Source organism: Elaeis guineensis, chromosome 7 (assembly GCF_000442705.2).
Source record: "Elaeis guineensis isolate ETL-2024a chromosome 7, EG11, whole genome shotgun sequence".
NCBI lineage: Eukaryota > Viridiplantae > Streptophyta > Magnoliopsida > Arecales > Arecaceae > Elaeis > Elaeis guineensis.
Window position 1 is genome coordinate 30,996,247 of NC_025999.2, and position 22,401 is coordinate 31,018,647.

Below are 22,401 nucleotides of genomic sequence, written 5' to 3' on the forward strand. Positions count from 1 at the left end.
TTCGTAGGAGTGCTAGCTCACGTCGAAGGCTCTAGATGGCTAATCCAAGCTCCTTTCTTCAGATCTTCCGACTTCTCCAGATCAAAAGATGAAGCATTACAAGGAGGTGGTGGTGTAAAAGATTGAACAAGACTCACTCTTGTATTTTTCTTCTCATAAAATTTAGAGTTGAAACCCTAGACCCTACACCTCACGCCCAAGAGAAAGAACACTTCCTCTGTTTCTCACGCACGGAAGCCCAACCCATTAACAACTTTTCATACCCCAACTCTCAAATTTTTCATGCCAAAAATTACTTGTAATCTTGCACAAAACTGATCCCTTCTTAAGGGTGGCGTCCCATAGAAGATAAGGATAAGAAAAAGATAGTTTCGGTTCAATTTCAAACATTGGTTGATCTTTATCATCAATTCAAATCAAATTTGAATCAAATTTTGAATTAAACTTTATTCTCATCTTATGAACTCAGAGAGGAGTCAACCAACATCAGATTGGTGCAAAAAATCTCATACAAAAAGACTTTATGCATGGAGAAAGGTGATGGCGTGAAGAGAAGTGTCCAACTTAATTTGGACTCTAGATTGTTATTCAAATTTAAATCTATTTAAACTCAAATTTAAATTAATTAATTTTTAATTTAAAAAAAATTAGATGTGGATATGAAAAAGCTTCTGGGCATGAAAAAAATTTACGTAAAAATTTTTTTTTACATAAAGAATAAGAAGATGCAGAGAAAGGCGGTGCAAGGGATTGGAATTCAAATTTCTCATCCAATTGGATTCTTAACCCAACCAAATTAGATTAGACTCCATTAGATTACTAAATCTAATCTAATTAGATAGTAAATAGTCTTGATTAAATTTTAATCAAATTAAAAATTAATCAACTCAAATTCTAATCGAATCAGGAATCGAACGCCCTTAGCGATTAGGTCATCTCATAACCTAATCGAGTCAAATCAAATTGAATCTAATTCAATTAGATTTGATCGAAACCTTAATGCTCAATCAAATTGAGCTAATTAACAGTCTAATTACTAATCAATCCTCCTATAATTCATCAATAATTAGCACATTGATTTATTACAATTTTTTGCACAGGGTTAATCATCAATCGAATTGACTATTTTACCGTAGAATGATTCTTAATCATCGATCAGCCATATGATCAATCAAAAATTTCTTTTGAGTGTGACCCCATAGGTTCGAACCTAAGTCAGTAGTATAGAAACAATCTTTTTATACCAATCAAAGTGACCATCTAGCAATGATACCCGACATCCGGATAGGTCGAAAGATTGTGAAGCATCATTCAAGAACCTATTGGCATATGGTTACCGTATAATTCATTCCTTTGACTCAAATACTCAAGGTGACCTAGGGTTTAACTATCAACCCTGATATGGTCATCCATATTGTATTTTAATTTTCAAAATTCATCACATAGATTACCCCAATCGAGGGTTTATAGAATTGAAATACACTGATACATTAACTCTGACTTATTTGGAGTGGTCAATTCTATGTTGATTCACACATCAACTTCTCAAGTACTTGACTGTGCTCAGAAATCTTTCATCATTAAATTAAAAATTTAGGTAGTTCAGCACCAAAGCATAGTGAGTTGCTTGCAAGTTATCATGGTGATCTCAGGTCGGAGGGGCACTTATACCCATATCCTTCATGAGCTACTCTTGACAGTAGAGTGCTCAGCAATTGATCATGTTTAATGAGATGTACTCCTACATCTCACTTGTATGCCATACCAGTATCTCTATACTCCTTGATTAAGAGGACAACCAACGTACATGACACACCATGATCTATACTTGATATAGCTATCATCCTAATAATAGTATATCATTTGATCGTGAATTTAAGGTTTAAGAACTAAACGATATATCCTCCTATATCGAATCAAATAGTCTTAAGGACTTCATCACATAACAGGAGCTCAAAATAAGATATACACAGTTATGAAAAAATTAAATAATATTTATTAATTTAATAATTTATATACAATTATAATAATAAGCTCAACCATCAACAGACTGACGATTAACTTTGGGACATAATTTCCAACAGATCCCATGACTTATTCGGAAGCTGTCATAAGTAATGACTCTGACAAATAGCTTAAGATCATGAAATTCAAAATAAACTCCATGTATGCCAACCAAGTTTGGATTTTGATTGATGCACCTGAGGGTGTGATCCCAATAGGTTGCAAATGGATCTTCAAGAAGAAGATTAAAGCAGATGGCCTGGTAGAGACCTATACAACTAGGTTAGTGGTAAAAGATTTCTAACAAAAGCAAGATATTGACTATGAAGAAACCTTTTCATCCGTAGCCATGCTCAAGTCTATTCGGATTATGCTTGCTATAGCTGCACATCATGACTATGAGATCTGACAGATGGATGTCAAGACTGCCTTCCTCAATAAAAATCTTTAAAAAAAAATCTGTATGACTCAATCAGAGAAATTTATCTCTAGTGGGAGGACAAATCAAGTATGCAAGCTAAAGAAATTAATTTATAGATTGAAGCAAGCATCGAGGAGTTGGAACATCTGTTTTGATGAGACAGTCAAATTGTTTGGCTTTATCAAAAATATGGATGAATCATGTGCGTACAAGAAGACTAGTGGGAGTATCATTGTCTTTTTGGTCTTATATGTGAATGACATACTATTCATTGGGAATGACATTCCTATATTGCAATCGGTCAAAACTTACCTATCACAAAAGCTTTCCATGAAAGACTTGGTGAAGAGTCCTATATACTTGGTATAAAGATCTGTAAGAATAGATTGAAAAAGATGCTTAACTTGTCTCAGTCTTGGTACATAGATCTTATGTTGAAGAGGTTCAACATAGAGGAAAGTAAAAAAGGTTACTTACCCATAAGTCAGGACATACAACTCTCTAAGAAGATGTCTCCTAAGACACCTGAAGAGTGAAATAGAATAAGTTATATTCCTTATGCTTCAACTGTAGAATCGATTATGTATTCTATGCTGTGTTCTAGGCCTGATGTGGCTTATGCCTTAAGCATTATAAGCAGATTTCAGACAGATCCAGAAAAGAATCATTAGAAAGCTGTGAAAAATATTCTCCAGTACTTAAGAAGGACTAGAGATATTTTTCTCATATATAGTGGATCTGATTTAAAATTGAAAGACTTTATTGATTCTAATTTTTAATCTGATCTGGATGATAGCAACCTATATCTAGATATATATTCAATCTATATGGTAGTGCAGTGAGTTGGAAGAGTTTCAAACAGCAGACTGTTGCTACTTAGTCACTGAGGCTGAGTGCATTGCTATTACTAAGACTGCTAAGGAAGTATTTAGATGAAGAAGTTCATCTTAAAGTTAGATGTAGTTTCTGAAATTGAACAATGGATACCTCTTTATTGGGATAATAATGAGACAGTTGCTCAAGCTAAGAAATCAAGGTCTCATTATAAATTTGATCAATACATGAATTGCAACTTAGAAGTATTAAAATTCTTAGTAATTGATCAAGTTTATATCAAATTGAATATTTTTTTATTTATTTTATATGTGATTGAAGGATTGGACTGATCACAATTCAAATAGATTTAAATCCATTTCAAAATCAAGAACCAAGTAGGCTATGCGCGTGAATGTATAGGCTTTGGAGCGTCATAAAGAAGCGCACGAATGCGGAAAGAGCCAAAAAGGAAGAAGGATAAAAGAGAAAAAAAATATTAAAAATTTAAGTAAAAGGAGAAATTATTTTTAAAATTTTATTTGAAGCATTAAATAGGAGTGGGACTCATGATGGATTTAAATTTTAAGATAAAGGGAGCCCGGCATGTTGGACCTTGCTGGGTGTGTTATGGCATGAAAGGAAACAGGAGCCTTTACATGGACAACAGAGGGGTCCACAGGGGCTCACAGGGGTCCACAGCTTTGGAAATAAACACAAGGCTCCACAACCAATGGCATGGGCTGAGAGCGGTTTAACGTGGGGTCTCCCGTGGGTTCACAGCAACGTAAACTGTGATCCGACAGTTTGAGCATTGCTCGAATGAAGCAAGCGGGCATGACACAGGCTTCTTCATGCGGGCCACGCTGGTCCTTGGACACCGACGAGCGGGAGCTGGGTGACACGCGCGAATAAAGAAAGAAAGGAGCACATGGAGAAAAAAAATATACTTTTCCATCCTCTTCATTTCATCCATCCAAGTCTCCTTACCGCTTCATCTTATCCATCCATTCTCTTAGGATACATCGTTCATTAGACCCACATCTGAAAAATATAAAAAACTCTCCCCTCCTGATATCTATAAAAAGACCTACATACCTCTTTGAAATCATCTCTCTGCATACTATAACTCTTATAGAGAGCCCACGTGATAGATAGGTGTATCCATTTTTTAAATTTTTTAGCCATCTTATTCTCACTTTTTTCCATCCTTCCAACATACGAGAAGGAGAGTCAGCTAGAGAGAGGTGCTGTGTGGATCAAAAGAGGAGAAAGCTCTACAGAGGAAAACTATGAGAGGAGGTCCTAATTAGATTTTTTTTTTTTAATTTTCGAAGAGTAAATTAAATCTCTTAATTTCAATCTTATATTTTTTCTTTCACGTAATTAGATAATCTTGTAAGCCTTTGAATTCTAATGAATAAATTTTAGTTTTGCTTTCAAAATATTTATTTAATGTTATATATTGTTCATCTTTAAATAATTTATATATTTGTTGGGATGGATTGTGATCGAGAGATACGGTCTGTGCTCAGATAAAATAGGATATTTTAAAGATCAACTCATAGATCCATTTTTCTGTTGATGTAAGATTCTCTTTATGATTCAAGTTTGAATAGCTTATACTTTAGGGAGACGGACCATGATCAAAAGATACGATTCGTACTTAGATGAGATAGATTATGATCTAACCTAAACATAAAGTGTCTTAATCAATTGATCTAATTATTTTTAGAAGAAAAATATATAGATTGAGGTTAAAGATGAAATCGAAATTCTGAGACTTTCTTATCTCACATCTTGTTATGTTTTTATTTTCTAGTGACTGGTTATTTTCTGATTATCGAAATCTTCCAAAATAAATCTTTTTTTATTTTTATTCATCGTGGTTTTGCTACAACTTAGCTTTCTGATCCCTGTGGAATCGATATCCGACTCATCCTGTTCTATAGGGTAGTTAGGTTAATTATCTTTGATGCATTACGATACGCATCAAAATCCAAGCACATCCTAAGGTGGTTCCACCTCGTTCGGAAGATAGTCGAAAGATGCAATGTGATCGTTAAGAGAGTTGACACCAAAAAGAATATAACAGATCCGTTCACTAAGATCTTGTCATTACAGCAGTTTGACCGCCACCTAGATTACATAGAAATTAAGTATAGAGACGATTGGTTTTAGTGCAAGTGGGAGATTGAAAGAATAATACTCTAAAAGCCAATCGCATGTGTGATGCGATGGAATATTTTTTTATATTTTATCTTTTAAACTCATATATTTGATATTTATTATTAATAAAGTTAGATATTTTTGATTCATTATATGCTGCATCTTATACTTGTTTAAGATTATAATAAATTTCATAGGTTAGGATAATAGTTTTAGAGCCATGATGAGATCATGCTAGAGAGACTTAAATCCTTGTAGCCCTAATCTAAAATATTCTTAGTCATTGGTTCATTAAGTTGGAGATCAATGGTACCAGTAAGACTAGCACATCCTATATATACTCGATGGAGAGGATGGTTGATCTCACAACTACTTATGTGGTGACACTAATACAAGGATGTGGGTACTTATTAGAGAATGAATTCACTGTATTGACCTAGAGAGAATATTTGATGGAGCTTTATTTGCATGTTAGTTGATTGTTCTCTAGTGAGAGTTATGTAAGTGATTCTTAGATCTAAGATCACCATAGTACCTTGTGTTCATGAATCCATATTTTGGTTCATTCCCTAGCTTGATTCTCTGATCCTTGTGTAGAGTGTTTTGGACATGGTACAGTGTGCATGGAGGCTGTGAGTGGTCAATAATGGATTGGTCACTTCTAATAAGGGGAGCGAACATCCTATGTGATCTTATAGGTTCATGATTCGAGAAATCTTTGGCCAAAGTAGGATGATGATTAGAAAGAGATTTCTAATGCATCACCATCTAAATTATCACCTTTTGATCGAGAGACATATAGATAAGTATTTGGATTTGATATGATTCCATGTCCATAGCTCATCTGAGATATTGTGTGACTGAAGAATTGAATTACATGGTAACCTGTCATTAAAGGATAATTTTAATATTTTCATCCCTTTCAAATAGTCATGAAACATTGCTAGACATCAATCTTGACTTATGGACTCGCAAGAATTAAAGGAGATTAATTCAAAAATTAATTAGAAAGAGTTTTGATTAACTAGTGCAATCGGGCTGATCTAATTCAATTGATTTAATTTAGGTCAGAGCCTGAGCCCACTGCTGGCTAGATATAGAACCCAATGGGTCACGCACTTTGAAATTTGATCTTAATCTGATTTAATTAAAATTTACTATAAATTTTATAGGTTAATTTGATATGTTAGCTATTGATCCCCTAAGTTATTTTGATGATGATCAAACATTGGAACATATAATTACTAATATTTTTTTTTAAGTGTTGTAAAGATTGAAAAAAAGAGAGCACTTTGAACAAAATGAGATAGAAACTAAGTGAATTCATTATAGAGCCTAAGTGACATCAAATTGAAGCTAAAGTCAAGTGAAAAAGGATTTGGGAAGGGTTCGAGTCGACTTAGGAGAGTTTAGAGTCGATTCTAGCACGGTTTGGGTACTAGCATGCAGGCTTTTTATGAGGTTGAGTAGACTCGAAATCATCTGAGTCGACTCCATCTTAGACGATAAAAAGTATGTTTCTGTCCACTGAGATCGAGTCAACTCTCAGATTTTTTAGTTGACTCGAAGGGTGCAGTTGAGTCAACTCTGATGGATCCGAGCCAACTTTATCTCAGAGGTCCAAAAATTTCAAAGAACTGATTACGGGCACCTGAGAGTGAGCAGGCTCAAGTTGTAGTCGAGGCAACTCGAGAAAACAGTCGAGTCAACTTGAAGACAATCGAGCCAACTTGAGATGTGATTGACAGCCTTTAATGGCTAGTTCTGCAACTGTGCTGATTTGTTCCTAATAGCTATATCTCACCTCCAATGGTCAGAAATGGATAGTTTTGGACTCCAACAACTTCAAACTTGGTGGAAAAGCTCCAGATTTAAAAGGAGAAAAAGATTACTGCTCCACTGAGAGAAGAAAAAAAAAATTCTAAACTTTCTGCTTTCAAGAGAGTTCACCTACTTCTAATCAAAAATCTCCTGATTCTTTGAGAGCATTGAAGAACTTTTGAAGAGCATTAACTCCAAGCATTTAAGAGGACAATTACTGAGCTACATCGACAACAAATTTTCTCAACCAAAGAGCTTCTTTTATTGTAACATTTCTGCTCTTGTTTATTTGCTGTAATTAGTTTCAATAGGAGCTGAAACTAAGAGAAAGGTTTAATCCACCCCTGTAATTGGATTGTGGAGCCCTAGTTAAGGCATGTAAAGGTTGTGGTTGGTAAACTAAAGGGAAAACTAACTGAGTTTGTGGATAGCAAGCTTGGTTAAAACCATCCAGCTGTAATCTTGAGGAATTATAGCGAAATTTTCAAGAGTCTTACTTGGAGAGTGGACATAGGTGCTGGTTGTACACCGAATTGTTGGAAAATATGTCCCAAAAGTCAATCATCAATCTATTGACGGTTGAGTAATCTTGTATTGTGATTGATTTGTTAATAAATAAAATATATTTTTGATATTTTCATCATAAATTTTTATCTTCTAAGGAACTCCATTGTTGTAATGAAGTCCTTAGAACTATTTAGGCTCGATAAAGAGAGGATTTATCGATTAGTCCTTAAAACTGTTCACGACCAAATGTTAGGCTGTTAATAAGGATGACAGCTTCTATCGAGCATAGGTCGCTGTAGGCCATATGGGTTGGTTGTCCTTTTAATCAAGGAGTGTGGAGACACTAGTATGGCATACAGGTGAGATATAAGGGTATATCATCATTGAATGTGACCAACTCCAGAGCATTCTGCTGTCAAGAATGTCTCTGATGGGATATAGGTATAAGTGTCCCTTAGACGTAAGATCGCCTCAGTGACTTGCAAGCAACTCACTGTGCTTTGGTACTGGACTAACTGAATTTCTAATTCAGTGATGGAAGGCTTCTGGGCACAGTCAAGTACTTACGAAGTCGGAATGTGATCAAGATGGGATTGACCACTCCAAGAGTTGGAGAAGAATGAGTCACTATATTTTAATTTAGCAAAATCTTGACCAGGATAATCCATCAGATGGATTTGATATTTTGAAATACAATATGAATAATCTGATCAAAGTTGACAGTTGAACTCTGAGGTGTCCTATGAGTATTTTGGCTAAGGGGATGAATTATATGAAAACTATATCCGCATGGGTTCTAAGGATGTTGTTCTACAAATTCGACCTATCCGACCATTGGGTATCATTGCTAGATGGTTACTTTGATTGATACAAAAATTTATTCTTATGCTACCGACTTAGGTTTGGATCTATGAGGTCACACACATTAGAGTTCATGATCTGATCGGATGGTTGATCAATGATTAAGAATCGTTCTAGGGTTAAACGATCAATATGATTGACATTTAATCTAGTGCAAGTATTACAGGAGGATCGATTAGCAATTTGATTGCTAATTGACTTAATTTGATTAAGTCAATAGGTTAAGATTAAGTTTAATTGAATATAATTTAATTAGATTTGGTTTGAGCTTGATTGGATCAAGTTCAATTGATTTATTGGATAAGCCAAGTGCAAGAAAAAACTAGTCCTAGTTCAATTAGGACTTGGGTCAACCTAATTTTTAATTTGATTAAAAGATTAAATCAGATTTAAATCTAATTTAATCTGATTAAATTAAATTTTTAATTAGGTTAAGATCTATTTTAATTGGATTGATTTGGTTTTGGTTTGATTTGGTTTGAGAAATCAAATTTGAACAAGTCATAGATTGAATCCTAGTAAGACTAGGATTCCACCTTGCGCCACCTTAGCCCCCCACGCCCACTCTCTCTTATTTTATGTGATAAAACCTTATCTCCTAGGCCTTCACACATGTCCAAAGCTTTCCACTCTTTCTCTCTTACATGGAATGTGGTTGTGGACCAAGTCAAAGTAGGAATTAGTTTGGATTTCAAATTCTGTGAGATAGAATTTTAGGAAACCAAAACTCTTTCCTTATGGTACTGATTTTATCCAAATTTTTTTTTGAAATTTTTATGAATTTTATGACACATATTGTGCACCCTTTTTTGGTAGTCCATGGCAAAAAAAGAAGGAGGAGGTGCCTAGGAGTTGGGCACCACTTGTCTTGCCCTGTTTATATTTTTCTTGACTAGGTATTTGACCTAGATAAGGACTCTTCATATCTCATTATTTAAGATGAATTTCTTTTTGAAATTTTTATGGATTATAGAGCATTAAGAGACCTTCAGGGTGTGTGAAAATTAGGAAAAAACAGTGTTAGGGCATGGAGATATAATAGGCATAAAACTAGGTGTCTAGGTGAGACCAAAGAGAAGAAAAAGAGGGTATTCTTCTAGGGTTGCTGTGTTCACCTCTTCTCTTCCTCCATCTATGAGTTTTCTGAGAGTGTCTCATATCTAAAACTCTTTCTTCTACTTCTCATCTTTGGAAGAGTCCAAATCAAGAAGAAGGAGGTATCTGATCGACCATCGAAGAAGGATCGGCATAGTACTAGTATACTGTGCTGATTTCCTGGATCAGAACTTTTGATCATGATTCGTGGGCTCGTGTGGACGACTCCTAGAGGCCAGATGTGTGTGTGGCTTGCAACATCATCCTTAAGTCTAGATCAGCAAAGTTAGAACGTCTAACTTGCAAGGTAATAGATCTGATCTATTATATTTTACATACATTAGATGTAGTATAGAAATATGTTGATATGATCAACATGTAGTTCTTGCTCTTTATATTTTAATTTTTGATTTAATATCATGTAATAATCATGTAATAGAATCTTAGATCTAGAGATTCTCTAATTTTATAAGATAAATTATGATTTATTTTAGTCTTCCGCTGTCTGATCTTGAAAAAGTTTCAAGATCTAACCCTGAAACCCTAGATCTGGTTCCTTCAATTGATATCAGAGCCTAGATTGTTTATTACATGATTATTTATACATGCTTAGATTATTTTTTAGATTAGATCTAATTTATAATCTAATTTTTAAATCTAAAATTAAAATTTTTAGATCAATCATGAACTGTAGGTTGTCCTGCTGTAAGATTTACCCCTTACAGTGCAAAGGTTGTCCTAGTTCGTGTAGATCTATCTTTAATCATAAATTTGTTAGATGTGATCTAGATTAAATTTATAATTTATTAGATTTAAAAGGTATTTAAATCTAAAATAAAATCTCTTAGTCAATAATTTTCATACAAAAAACCATCATATATTTGTCTGGGAAAGTTGCGCAGTTGAAATTGTTTCAATTACATGAACCTATTTAGATTATATCTAAAGTAGTTTCATGCTTATTTTACTTGTATTTTGATTATGAATCAAACATGCAACTTGGTTGGTAGAACCATGTTGTAAAAATATTTTATAAATATAAAAATTATTTTCGAAAAGCCAAACCCCAACCCTCAGCCCAAAACTTAATTGAGAATTAAGAAGTTGTTTGATTAGGTTCTAGGATTGTGAATTGAAGAACCTAAGACACAAACCATAACACATTGGGTTAATGGGTTAGTGGGAATTAGGTCCATTAATTGGGTTAGACCTAAGGTTAGATTAAAGATGGACTTAATTAGAGAATTGACTAAATCTAATTAATTGTTGTCTTAGATTAGGTCAAGGATTCTCTAGATCAATTACAATAGTTGTAGTTGGTCAAGTCTATGTCTTTAATGAGAACCAAATAGACTTGATTCTTGGCTAAGCGGTCTAGCACGAACTATTAGGTTGATCTAATCAAAACTAATTAAACCAGTTGGTGTCTAAGGTAAACCAGACCGATGGTTTTTAATTGGCAGCCCGCTTACTTGGTCATTTCTGATGGTGTCTAAGGCAAGCTTTAGCAGACCCTCCCACCGATCGAACTTACCTGGCTTTTTAGTGAAATTATGTTTTGATCGGATCACTTGACTATTCGAGCTGACCCATGTCAGCTAGGTAAATCAGTATGATTGATTTAGGTGCTCCTAGACCAGTCCTTTTAATGGTCTCCCTTAAGCTGACTTGGTGAAGCTAGTGGGAGGATCATGATAAGCTGGTTCATCTGACCTCCTCCTCTAAATTAGTTAAATCTTCTAAAATTATTAGGTCCTTAAAATGAAATAGTTATGGTGATAACTAGATCATAGCCTCCCATTAAGTGGATGATAATGGGTCCATCAATTGGATAATCATTGGAGGCCCAAAGGCCTGGTGTTTATCGGCTGATGGAATTGTCATTCATGATATGATTTCTTGACTGCATCTTTCTAAATGGTGGTTAGGTTAGCCAACCAAAGTTTGGCCTGATCATTCATTGGCTAGATGGGCCAAGTATGGTCATGTTAATGGTTGGACCTAACCAGACCTTTTCAGTGGAGGCCAAAGCCTACTGATTATGGACTGGGGCAAAATTAAAATTACTAGAAATTATTTAGAGAAATAATTAGTTATGAACCTACCCTTAGATGTACATGGGTTGGCCAACCAAAGTTGGGCTTGTGTGCAGTCTAAGTGGATTCTAGTACCCACTAAGGAATTAAGGTAATTCCTCGAATTGGAGGTAGAAGCTACCAATTCGAATAAAATAATGGGAGAAACCTTTCGATTAAAGTCTAAATCTTTAGGTTTAATGAATTAATTACTAATTAGGTTATGATTTTCTTTTGTGCAGATATGGCCACTTCCCTATCACTCCGATCATTATTGGACAATGAAAATTTAGTGGGACCCAACTTCGATAGCTGGTATCGAAAGTTGAAGATAGTCCTGAAGCATGAACGGATCCTATATGTGATAACGGATCTTACATCTGAGGAGCCAACTGTCAATGCACGTGGAACAGTCAGAGATACTTATCAGAAGTGGCTCAGTGACTAGACCACGGTGTGCTGCATCATGCTGGCTGCCATGAGCAACGAGTTCAGTCACAGATTTGAGACGGCTCAGCCAAAGGACATGCTTCAAATGTTGGAGGATGCCTTTGGCACACCCGATGACGTGGAGAGGCACAAGACTAGTTGTGCCATCTTCAACACCAAAATATGGGATGGTGCCTCTGTCACTGATCATGTATTGTACATGATCGAGCTGATAGAGCATTTGAGCAAGCTCGACTTTCCTTTGTATGAGCAGCTTAGGAAAGATGCAATATTGAACTTGCTGTCCAAGTTTTATCTCCCATTCCTCACTCATTATAGAATGACAAAGCCTGAAGTAAACTACCACAGGTTACTGGGGTTGCTTCAGAACTTTGAGAAGGATCACCAACTCCACAAGGAGTCGATGAACTTAGTGGGAGGTTCGTCTTCTGGTTCTCGACCCTTTGAGAAAGGAAAGAAAAACAAGAAGAAGAAAGTGAAGAAGATACAAGTTCAGGCTGGGACATCAATGCAGGGTCAGACCAGAAAGATCAAGCCTAATAAGAGTCAAGCTGAATGCTTCTTTTGCAAGAAGCGGAGGCACTGGAAGAGGAACTGTCCTTGGTACATTGCCTCTCTGGACCCGAACAGGTAGAGAAAGAAGCAAGCTGTTGCTGGGCAAGGTATTTATATGATAACTCCTTGTAATTTCTCTATTTGTGATATAACTAACTGGGTATTGGATACCGGTAGCCCTTATCATATTTGCAATTCATTGCAAGGGTTGCAAGTCAGTAGGAGATTCGATCAAGGTGATAGGTTTCTGAACATTAGAGATGGAAAACCAGTTCCAGTTCTAGCATTAAGAATCTTGAAACTTGTATTTGAGTCCCATATAGTTGTTCTTAATGATTGTCATTTCTATCCTAGTTTCTTTTTAAATGTTATTTCTGTAGGCCTTCTGGCCAAAAATGATTATGAAATTTTAATAAAGAAATAAGTTTGTAATATCATTGTGAATGGTGTTACTATTTTTTATGGACATTTGAACAATGGTGTGCATATGTTATCACAACCTATTAACGTAGTCTATTCTATAGACAAGCACCCTAGATTAGATAGTGTATCAGATATCTATTTATGGCACTGTAGGCTAGGTCATATAAACAAGAACAGGATAAACAGGTTGACTCAAGAGGGAATCCTCAAAGTCAGTGATTGTGAATCATTTTCAATCTGTGAGTCCTGTCTTCTTGGTAAAATGACTAAGTCATCTTTTACTGAAAAAGGTGAGAGAGCTACTGAGCTCTTGGGCCTAGTACATACTGATGTATGCGGGCCCATGAGCACAAGTGCTAGAGGTGGATATTTCTACTTCATCACTTTCATGGATGATCTATCCAGATATGGATATGTCTATCTGATGAAATATAAGTCGGATTCATTTGAAATGTTCAAACGATTCCGAAGTGAAGTAGAAAAATAAACTGGGAAGAGTATTAAAACTCTTCGGTCTGATCGAAGAGGAGAATACCTTTCTGGTGAGTTTCTCACATATCTAGGAGAGAATGGGATTCTCTCCCAATGGACTCCTCTAGAAACACCACAGCATAATGGTGTGTCTGAAAGGAGAAATCGGACTCTGTTAGACATGGTCTGATCCATGATGGATTTTGCTAGCTTGTCGATATCCTTCTGGGGATATGCACTCGAATCAGCCTGTTATCTGTTAAATAGGATTTCAAGTAAGTCTATAATTAAGACTGCATATGAGATATGGACAGGGCGTAAGCCAGCACTTTCACACCTTAGGGTCTGGGGGTGCCCAGTCTATGTCAAACGGTTAGTTACAAATAAACTTGGACCTAGGTCTGACAAATGCATATTCATAGGGTACCTTAAAGAGATCAAAAAATATTTTTTCTACTATGCTAATGAACAAAAGGTGTTCGTCAGCCTTAAGGTAACCTTTTTAAAAAAAAATTCTTTGGTGAAGGAACCGTTGCCTCTAAGATTGAACTTGATAAAGTTCAACAGATAGAATGACCGACACCAATAGCTGAATCTGAGTCAAATTTGATTAGATCAGATCCAGAGCTGTACCATGTCAGTCGGACAAATACTACGATTTTTTGGTCCGGGACGGTAATCCCATCAAACTCGATGAGAATGATGAGAATCCGATCACCTATATGGATGCAATGCAGAGATCTGATTTTGAGAAATGGTTTGAAGTCATGAAATCTAAAATGGAGTCCATGAAGGTCAATGATGTATGGACATTGGTTGACCCACCTGAAGGGGTTAAACCCATTGGGTGTAAATAAGTCTTCAAAAGGAAGGGAGGTGCAGACGGAAAGGTGGAGACCTATAAAGCCCGTCTGGTTGCCAAGGGGTATCGTCAATATTATGGTATTGACTATAACGAGACGTTCTCCCCTATGGCAATGCTCAAATTCATTCGGATAATGCTTGCAATAGCTGCCCATCTGAATTATGAGATCTGACAGATGGATTTAAAGACAGCTTTCCTGAATGGAGAGCTGACCAAAGAGGTATATGTGATACAACCTGAGGGGTTTATATCCACAGATGAGTCCAAGGTGTGCAAGCTTCAGAGATCCATTTATAGATTAAAGCAAGCTTCTCGAAGTTGTAACATGTATTTTGATAAGGTGATCAAAACGTATGGCTTCATTGAGAACGAAGAAGAGCCCTGCATCTATAAATAGGCAAATGATCCACTTGTGGTATTCCTTGTCTTATACAGGGATGACATTCTCTTAATCGAGAATGACATCTCCGCACTACAAGGAATAAAAGTTTGGTTGTCATCGCAGTTTTCTATGAAGGACTTGCGTGAAGCATCCTACATCCTAGGGATGAAGATCTATAGGGATAGATCTAAAAGAATGCTTGGGTTATCCCAGTCCACGTACATAGACACTGTGCTGAAGAGGTTCAGCATGGAGAATTCTAAGAAGGGCTATCTACCGATAAGCCATAAAATTTTTCTCTCTAAGAAGGATTGTCCAACAACTCCTGAAGAGAGAGAGTGTATGAGTAAAGTCCCATATGCTTCGACCGTAGGATCTATCATATACGCCATGATATGTACAAGGTCAGATGTGGCTTACTCACTAGGAGTAGTGAGTAGATACCTATCTGATCCTAGAGAAAATCATTGAAAAGTGGTTAAAGCCATCCTTAAGTATTTGAGAAATACTAAGGACCAATAGTTGGTTTATGGTGAATCAGATCTGAAACTTGTAGGGTTCGCAGACTTCAGCTTTCAATCTGACCATGATGACAGCAGAAGCATGTCAGGTTATATCTTTACTCTGAATGGTGGAGCCATCTGTTGGAAGAGTTTCAAGCAGCATACTGTGATAGACTTTATTTGTGAGGTGGAGTACATCGCAGCATCGGATGCTGCGAAGAAAGCTGTGTGGCTGAGAAAATTCATCATCGAGTTTGGAGTAGCACCCTCTCTCGATGGTCTAGTCCTGCTCTACTGTGACAGCACTGGTGCCATTACTCAAGCGAAGGAACCCAAAGCACACCAGCAGATGAAGCACATTTTGCGTCGCTTCCACCTGATCCGGGAGATCGTGGATCGAGGTGATGTCAACCTTCAGAAGATCGATGGAAAGGAGAACCTGACTGACCCCTTCACTAAAGCCCTGGTGATAAAAGACTTTGACAACCACAAGTCAAAGATGGGTATTAGATACTGTGCCGAGTGGCTTTAGGACAAGTGGGACTTGTTGGAAAATATATCCCAAAAGTCAATCGTCAACCTATTGACAGTTGAACAATCTTGAATTGTAATTGATTTGTTAATAAATAAAATATATTTTTGGTATTTTCATCATAAGTTTTCATCTTCTAATGAACTCCGTTGTTGTGATGAAGTCCTTAGGACTATTTAGATTCGATAAAGAGAGAATTTATTGATTAGTTCTTAAAACTGTTCACGATCAAATGATAGGCTGTTAATAAGGTTGACAGCTTCTATCGAGCATAGGTCACTGTAGGCCATACGGATTGGTTGTCCTCTTAACTAAGGAGTGTGGAGATACTGGTATGGCATACAGGTGAGATGTAAGAGTACATTATCATTGAACGTGACCAACTCCAGAGCATTCTGCTGTCAAGAATATCTCTGATGGGATATAGGTATAAGTGTCTCTTAAACCTGAGATCGCCTCTGTGACTTGCAAGCAACTCACTGTGCTTTGGTACTAGACTAACTGAATTTTTAATTCAGTGATGAAAGGCTTCTGGGCATAGTCAAGTACTTGCAAAGTCAGAGTGTGATCAAGATGGGATTGTCTCCAAGAGTTGGAGAAGAATGAGTCGCTGTATTTCAATTTAGCAAAATCTTGGCCAGGATAATCTATCAAATGGATTTGATATTTTGAAATATAATGTGGACAACCTAATCAGAGTTAACAGTTGAACTCTAAGGTGTCCTATCAGTATTTTGGTCAAGGAGATGAATTATATAGAAACTATATCCACATGGGTTCTAAGGATGTTGTTCTACACATTCGACCTATCCGGCCGTCGGGTATCATTGCTAGATGGTCACTTCGATTGGTACAAAAATTTATTTTGTACTACTGACTTAGGTTCAGACCTATGAGATCACACACATTAGAGTTCACAATCCGATCGAATGGTGGATCAACGATTAAGAATCATTCTAGGGTTAAACGATCAATACGATTGATATTTAACCTAGTGCAAGTGTTGCAGGAGGATCGATTAGCGATTCGATTGCTAATTGACTTAATTTGATTAAACCAATGGATTGAGATTAAGTTTAATTGAATATAATTTAATTAGATTTGGTTTGGGCTTGATTGGATCAAGTCCAATTGGTTTATTGGATAAGCCAAATGCAAGGAAAAACTAGTCCTAGTTTAATTAGGACTTAGGTCAACCTAATTTCTAATTTGATTAAAAAATTAAATCATATTTAAATTTAATTTAATCTGATTAAATTAGATTCTTAATTAGGTTAAAATTTATTTTAATTAGGTTGATTTGGTTTTGATTTGATTTGGTTTGAGAAACTAAATTTGAACAAGTCATAGATTGAATCTTAGTAAGACTAGGATTCCACCTTGCGCCACCTTAGCCCCCCATACCCACTCTCTCTTATTTTGTGTGACAAAATCTTCTCTCCTAGACCTTCACACATGCCCAAAGCTTTTCACTCTTTCTCTCTTACATGGAATGTGGTTGTGGACCAAGTCAAAGTAAGAATTAGTTTGGATTTCAAATTCTATGAGATAGAATTTTAAGAAACCAAAACTCTTTCCTTATGGCACTGATTTTACCCAAATTTTTTTTAAGATTTTTGTGACTTTTATGGCACATATTGTGTGTCCTTTGCTAGTAGTCCATGGCAGAAAAAGAAGGAGGGGGCACCCAAGAGTTGGGCACCACTTGTCTTGCCCTATTTGAATTTTCCTTGACTAGGTATTTGACCTAGATAAGAACTCTTCATATCTCATTATTTAAGATGAATTTTTTTTGAAGTTTTTATGAATTATAGAGCATTGAGAGATATTTGAGACATATAAAAATTAGGGAAAAATAGTGTTGGGGTGTGGAGATATAACAAATACAAAATTAGGTGTCTAGGTGAGAGCAAAGAGAAGAAGAAGAGGGTCTTCTTCTAAGGTTGCTGTGTTCACCTCTTCCCTTCCTCTATCTACAAGTTTTCTAAGAGTATCTCACATCTAAAACTCTTTCTTCTACTTTTCATCTTTGGAAGAGTCTAAATCAAGAAGAAGGAGGCATCTGATCGACCATCGAAGAAGGATCAACATAGTACTAGCATACTGTGCTGATTTTCTCGATCAGAATTTCTGATCGTGATTTATGGGCTCGTGTGGATGACTCCTAGAGGCTGGATGCATGTGCGACTTGCAACATCATCTTCAAGCCTGGATCAGCAAAGTTAGAACATCTAACTTGCAAGGTAATAGATCTGATCTATTATATTTTACATACATTAGATATAGTATAGAAACATGTTGATATGATCAACATGTAGTTCTTGCTCTTTATATTTTAATTTTTGATTTAATACCATATAATAATCATGTAATAGGATCTTAGATTTAGGAATTCTCTGATTTTATAAGATAAATTATAATTTATTTTAGTCTTCTGCTGCTTAATCTTGAAAAAGCTTCAAGATCTAATCCTGAAACTCTAGATCTGGTTCCTTCACGAATCACTATAAAATTTTTCTTATCTTTGTGTGTGTGCTTGCCTTCTTCATATTTGCATTCATACATAGCATACGCTGCATCATCAATAGTAAACTAGTTAATTCAGCACATAGTTGTTTTATGTTTTAAAAAACCAATTCACCCCCTCCCCTCCATCTTGAGTTGTTTGGCTGGGCAATAATTGGTATTAGAGCAAGTGCTCCAAATAGGCCACCATTTTTCAATGGATCAAATTACACCTATTGAAAAGCTCGCATGCATATTTTTATACAAGTCTTAGATTATGATATATGGAGTGTCATTATAAATGGACCGCATGCTCTGACAATCATTATAGATGGCATCCCTTCACCCATGCCCGAGAAGGATTGGGATGATATGGACAAGAAACTTGCCCAACTTAATGCCAAGACAATGAATGTCCTTTATTATGCCCTTGACGTGAATGAGTTTAATCAGATTTCCACTTATAATTCTAAAAAAAAAATTAGGATAGACTTGAGGTCACACATGAAGGAACCAACCAAGTGAAAGAATTTAAGATTAATATGCTTGTCCATCAATATGAGCTGTTTAAAGTGGATTCAGCTGAATTTATTACTAGCAAGTTTACTAGATTTACTAGCATTATCAATGGGCTTAAAAGCCTAAAAAAATCTATACTAATAGTGAATTAGTGAGAAAGATTCTTAGGTCGCTGTCAAGGATGTGGGAAGTAAAGATAACAGCTATCCAAGAGGTAAAGGACTTGAACAAGCTGCCACTTGAGGAGCTTATTAGATTGCTGATGACACACGAGCTAGCGATGAAGCAGCACTTGGAAGATGAGAGCCAAAAAAAGAAAACCATTGCTTTGAAATCCACTGCAGCTGAGGAACATGAAGGGCAGTCCACCGAAGTTGAAAATGATAAGAATATGGCCCTGATGATCAGAAAATTCAAGAAGTTCATGGGAAGAAGAAGACAAGATTTTAGGAAGAAAAATCTATCCAAGAGTGAGCCAAGCAGAAAAAAAAAAAAAGAAAAGAAAAAAAGCCACCCTTGTGCTACGAGTGCAAGAGATCGGATCATTTCAAGGCTGACTATCCAACCTTGAAGAAGACCTTCAAAAGAAGTAAGAAGAAGACAATAGTCGCAACATGGAGTGACAACGATGAGTCAAGCTCGGATGAGGAGACCCAAAATAAAGCCAATTTGTATTTCATGGCATAAGAGGATGAGGTAAATTCAGAATCTTCTCTAAAATTTACATTCAATGAATTTCAAGATGCATTCTATGATTTAATAAAAGATTTTAAAAAGATAAGCATGAAAAATAAAAATCTGAAAATAAAGAATGAGACACTAATTAAGGAAAAGGAAGAAATCCTTGTAAACTATAACAAATTGAAGGAGGAAAATGGGATTTTAAAAAAGAAAGTAGACAAACTAAAACCATTAGTTGACAAATTTACTTGTAGCTCAGATAAATTGCAAATGATACTAAACAATCAAAGAAGAGTTTATGATAGGGCTGGTCTAAGATATAAACCAAGTAATAAGCAAAAATTTCTTAAGAATTTCTTCACTGCATCATCATCTACTTGCAGCACCTCACATATCACTTACTTTAGTTATGGTAAAGTAGGACACAAGGCTTTTATATGTAATACAAGAAAATTGAATAGAAAAATAATTAAGAAAATTTAGGTTCCAAAAGAACCTTGGCTGCTAATCCTAAAGGATCCAAGAAAATTTGGGTACCTAAGAAAGTTACTTGATTTTCTTGCAAAAATTTCTTACAACCAATGGATCAAAAAGGAAATGGTATTTAGATAGCGACCGTTCAAGGCATATGATGGGTGATAAGGAGTAGTTCTTCATCTTTGAAAAGAAAGAAAGGGGAGTAGTCACCTTTGGTGACAACGACAAAGGCAAGATTATTAATATTGGTAAAATTCAAATTACCCCCACTATCTTTATTGATAATGTTCTTTAGTTGATAACTTAAGGCATAACTTACTTAGCATAAGTCAATTGTGTGACAAAGATTTTGAAGTAATATTTAAATTATCTTCATGCATAGTCACTAGTCCCTTTGATGATAGTATCAAATTCATTAGACATAGGTGTGGCAACATTTACTTGGTTGATCTGGATGAGATAGCCATGAAAAGTAGCCAATGCCTTGTTGCTAATGATGCTAAAATTAAAGAAACTAGTTGGGCTATGGCATCAAAGATTAGGATATGCAAGTATGCATACTTTATCTAAATTAGCTGCAAATGACTTAGTTAAAGGATTACCTAAGTTAAATTTTGAATATGATCATATTTGTGATGCTTGTCAACTAGAAAAATAAACTAGCAGGAGTTTCAAATCTAAATATATAGTTTCAACTTCTAGATCGCTTGAATTAATTCACATGGACTTATTTGGACCAACAAGGACCACAAGCCTAAGTGATAAGAAATACAGACTTATGATTGTAGATGTGTTATAGCCCAAGCCCAAGCCCATGACATCAAGATCCAAGCCCAACAAAAAAAAAAAAAAACAACAGAGGAAAATCGGGAAGAAGACTCCCGATAGGAGTCTTCTTCTCCGGTGAAAACTCGAGCGATTTGGGAGTCCTAGGACCTCCCGAAGTCCTAGGACCCTCTATAAGAAGACCCCCTCTCCCTAGAAACCAATCATCGACCTCCTCCCTCTCTCTTCTCTCCGTCTTTCTCGATCGGAGCCGTGGACACCGTTCGGTTTCTCGCCGTGATTGCTCGCCGGTGAGGTCACCGGAGGCCGGGGTGAGTTTTCCTCTCCTTCCTCTCTTCTTTCCCTTTCTTTCCATACCTTTGCTTGAGGCTGCCGGCAACGGGTGTCACCCGATTTTCAATCAGAAAAGAGACCCCTGTTTCGATCTTTTTTCCCTTGGATTTTCCGACGCCGGCGATCGAAATCGACCGCCGGCCATGCTCCTCCGTAACTGGGGGAGCAGTCTCCCTCTGCTGTCGGTCTCCACCGCGGCGGTCATGGCTTGAATGGCCCGACCAAGGAAGGGCATTGCCATCCTCTGCTCCGGCGCGGGAAGAGCTGAGAAGAAGAAGAAGAAAAAAAAGAGAAGAAAAGAAAAAAAAAAAGAAGAAGAAAAAGAAGAAAAGAAAAAAAAAAAAAAAAGAAGAAAAAGAAAAGAAACAAGAAAAAAAAAAGGGGGGAGAGAGAAACTCTCTCTCTCTCTCTCTTTTAGATTTTTTAGGATTTATGGAAATAATTAAAAAAAATAAAAATAAAATAAAATAAAATAAATAAATAAATAAATAAATATAATTAGAATATCCATGGATTAGTCCGAAAATCCTGGATGCTGTTGTCAAGTTGATCCTCGTAGAGACATTAGATTTTAACAATTTTAATTAGTTTTAATTTGATAAAATTTTGATTAAAAATATGATATTTGACGTATCAGGTTCAGAGAAGGATTTTCGAGATTCCTAAAATTTTTAGTTTGGATTCTCTTTCGAGGTAAGTAGTGTTACTTTATTGAATTTATCTGATAAATTATAAAATTTTGAATTAAATAAATTTATGCATGCTTCTGATTGAAATTATTTATTGAAATAATTGTTGAAATTATTTATGATTAAAGTTAATTATAGAAATTATTATGATTGGAAGTTATTTGTTGAATAATTATTATAATGATGTATGATCACAAAGAATGATATGGATGATTTGACTCGAATATTATTTATTTATATTATTTTAAAATAATATATGAATTGAAAGATAATATGAAATTGACAACCTAACTGTGTTGAGGATCCCGCCAATGGGGGCATATACGTTGGTTAATTGACTGTCCTGAGGATTTATGTCGCCAGCAAGACCAGCGACATGTCGTCAGAGAGACCAGCAACAAACTGCCAGCGAGACCAGCGGTTCCAAAGGACTTGACTGCCAGATGATTTGCAGCCCACCGTAA

The 22,401-nt window shown here is 35.9% G+C and overlaps 1 protein-coding gene across 1 annotated transcript in view; it reads left to right on the forward strand.

The window, feature by feature from the left end:
• The window catches only part of LOC140859300 (uncharacterized), a 64,566-nt gene that overhangs the window by 39,833 nt on the left and 2,332 nt on the right, over positions 1-22,401 (forward strand). The gene's annotated exons all lie outside the window — the stretch shown is intronic.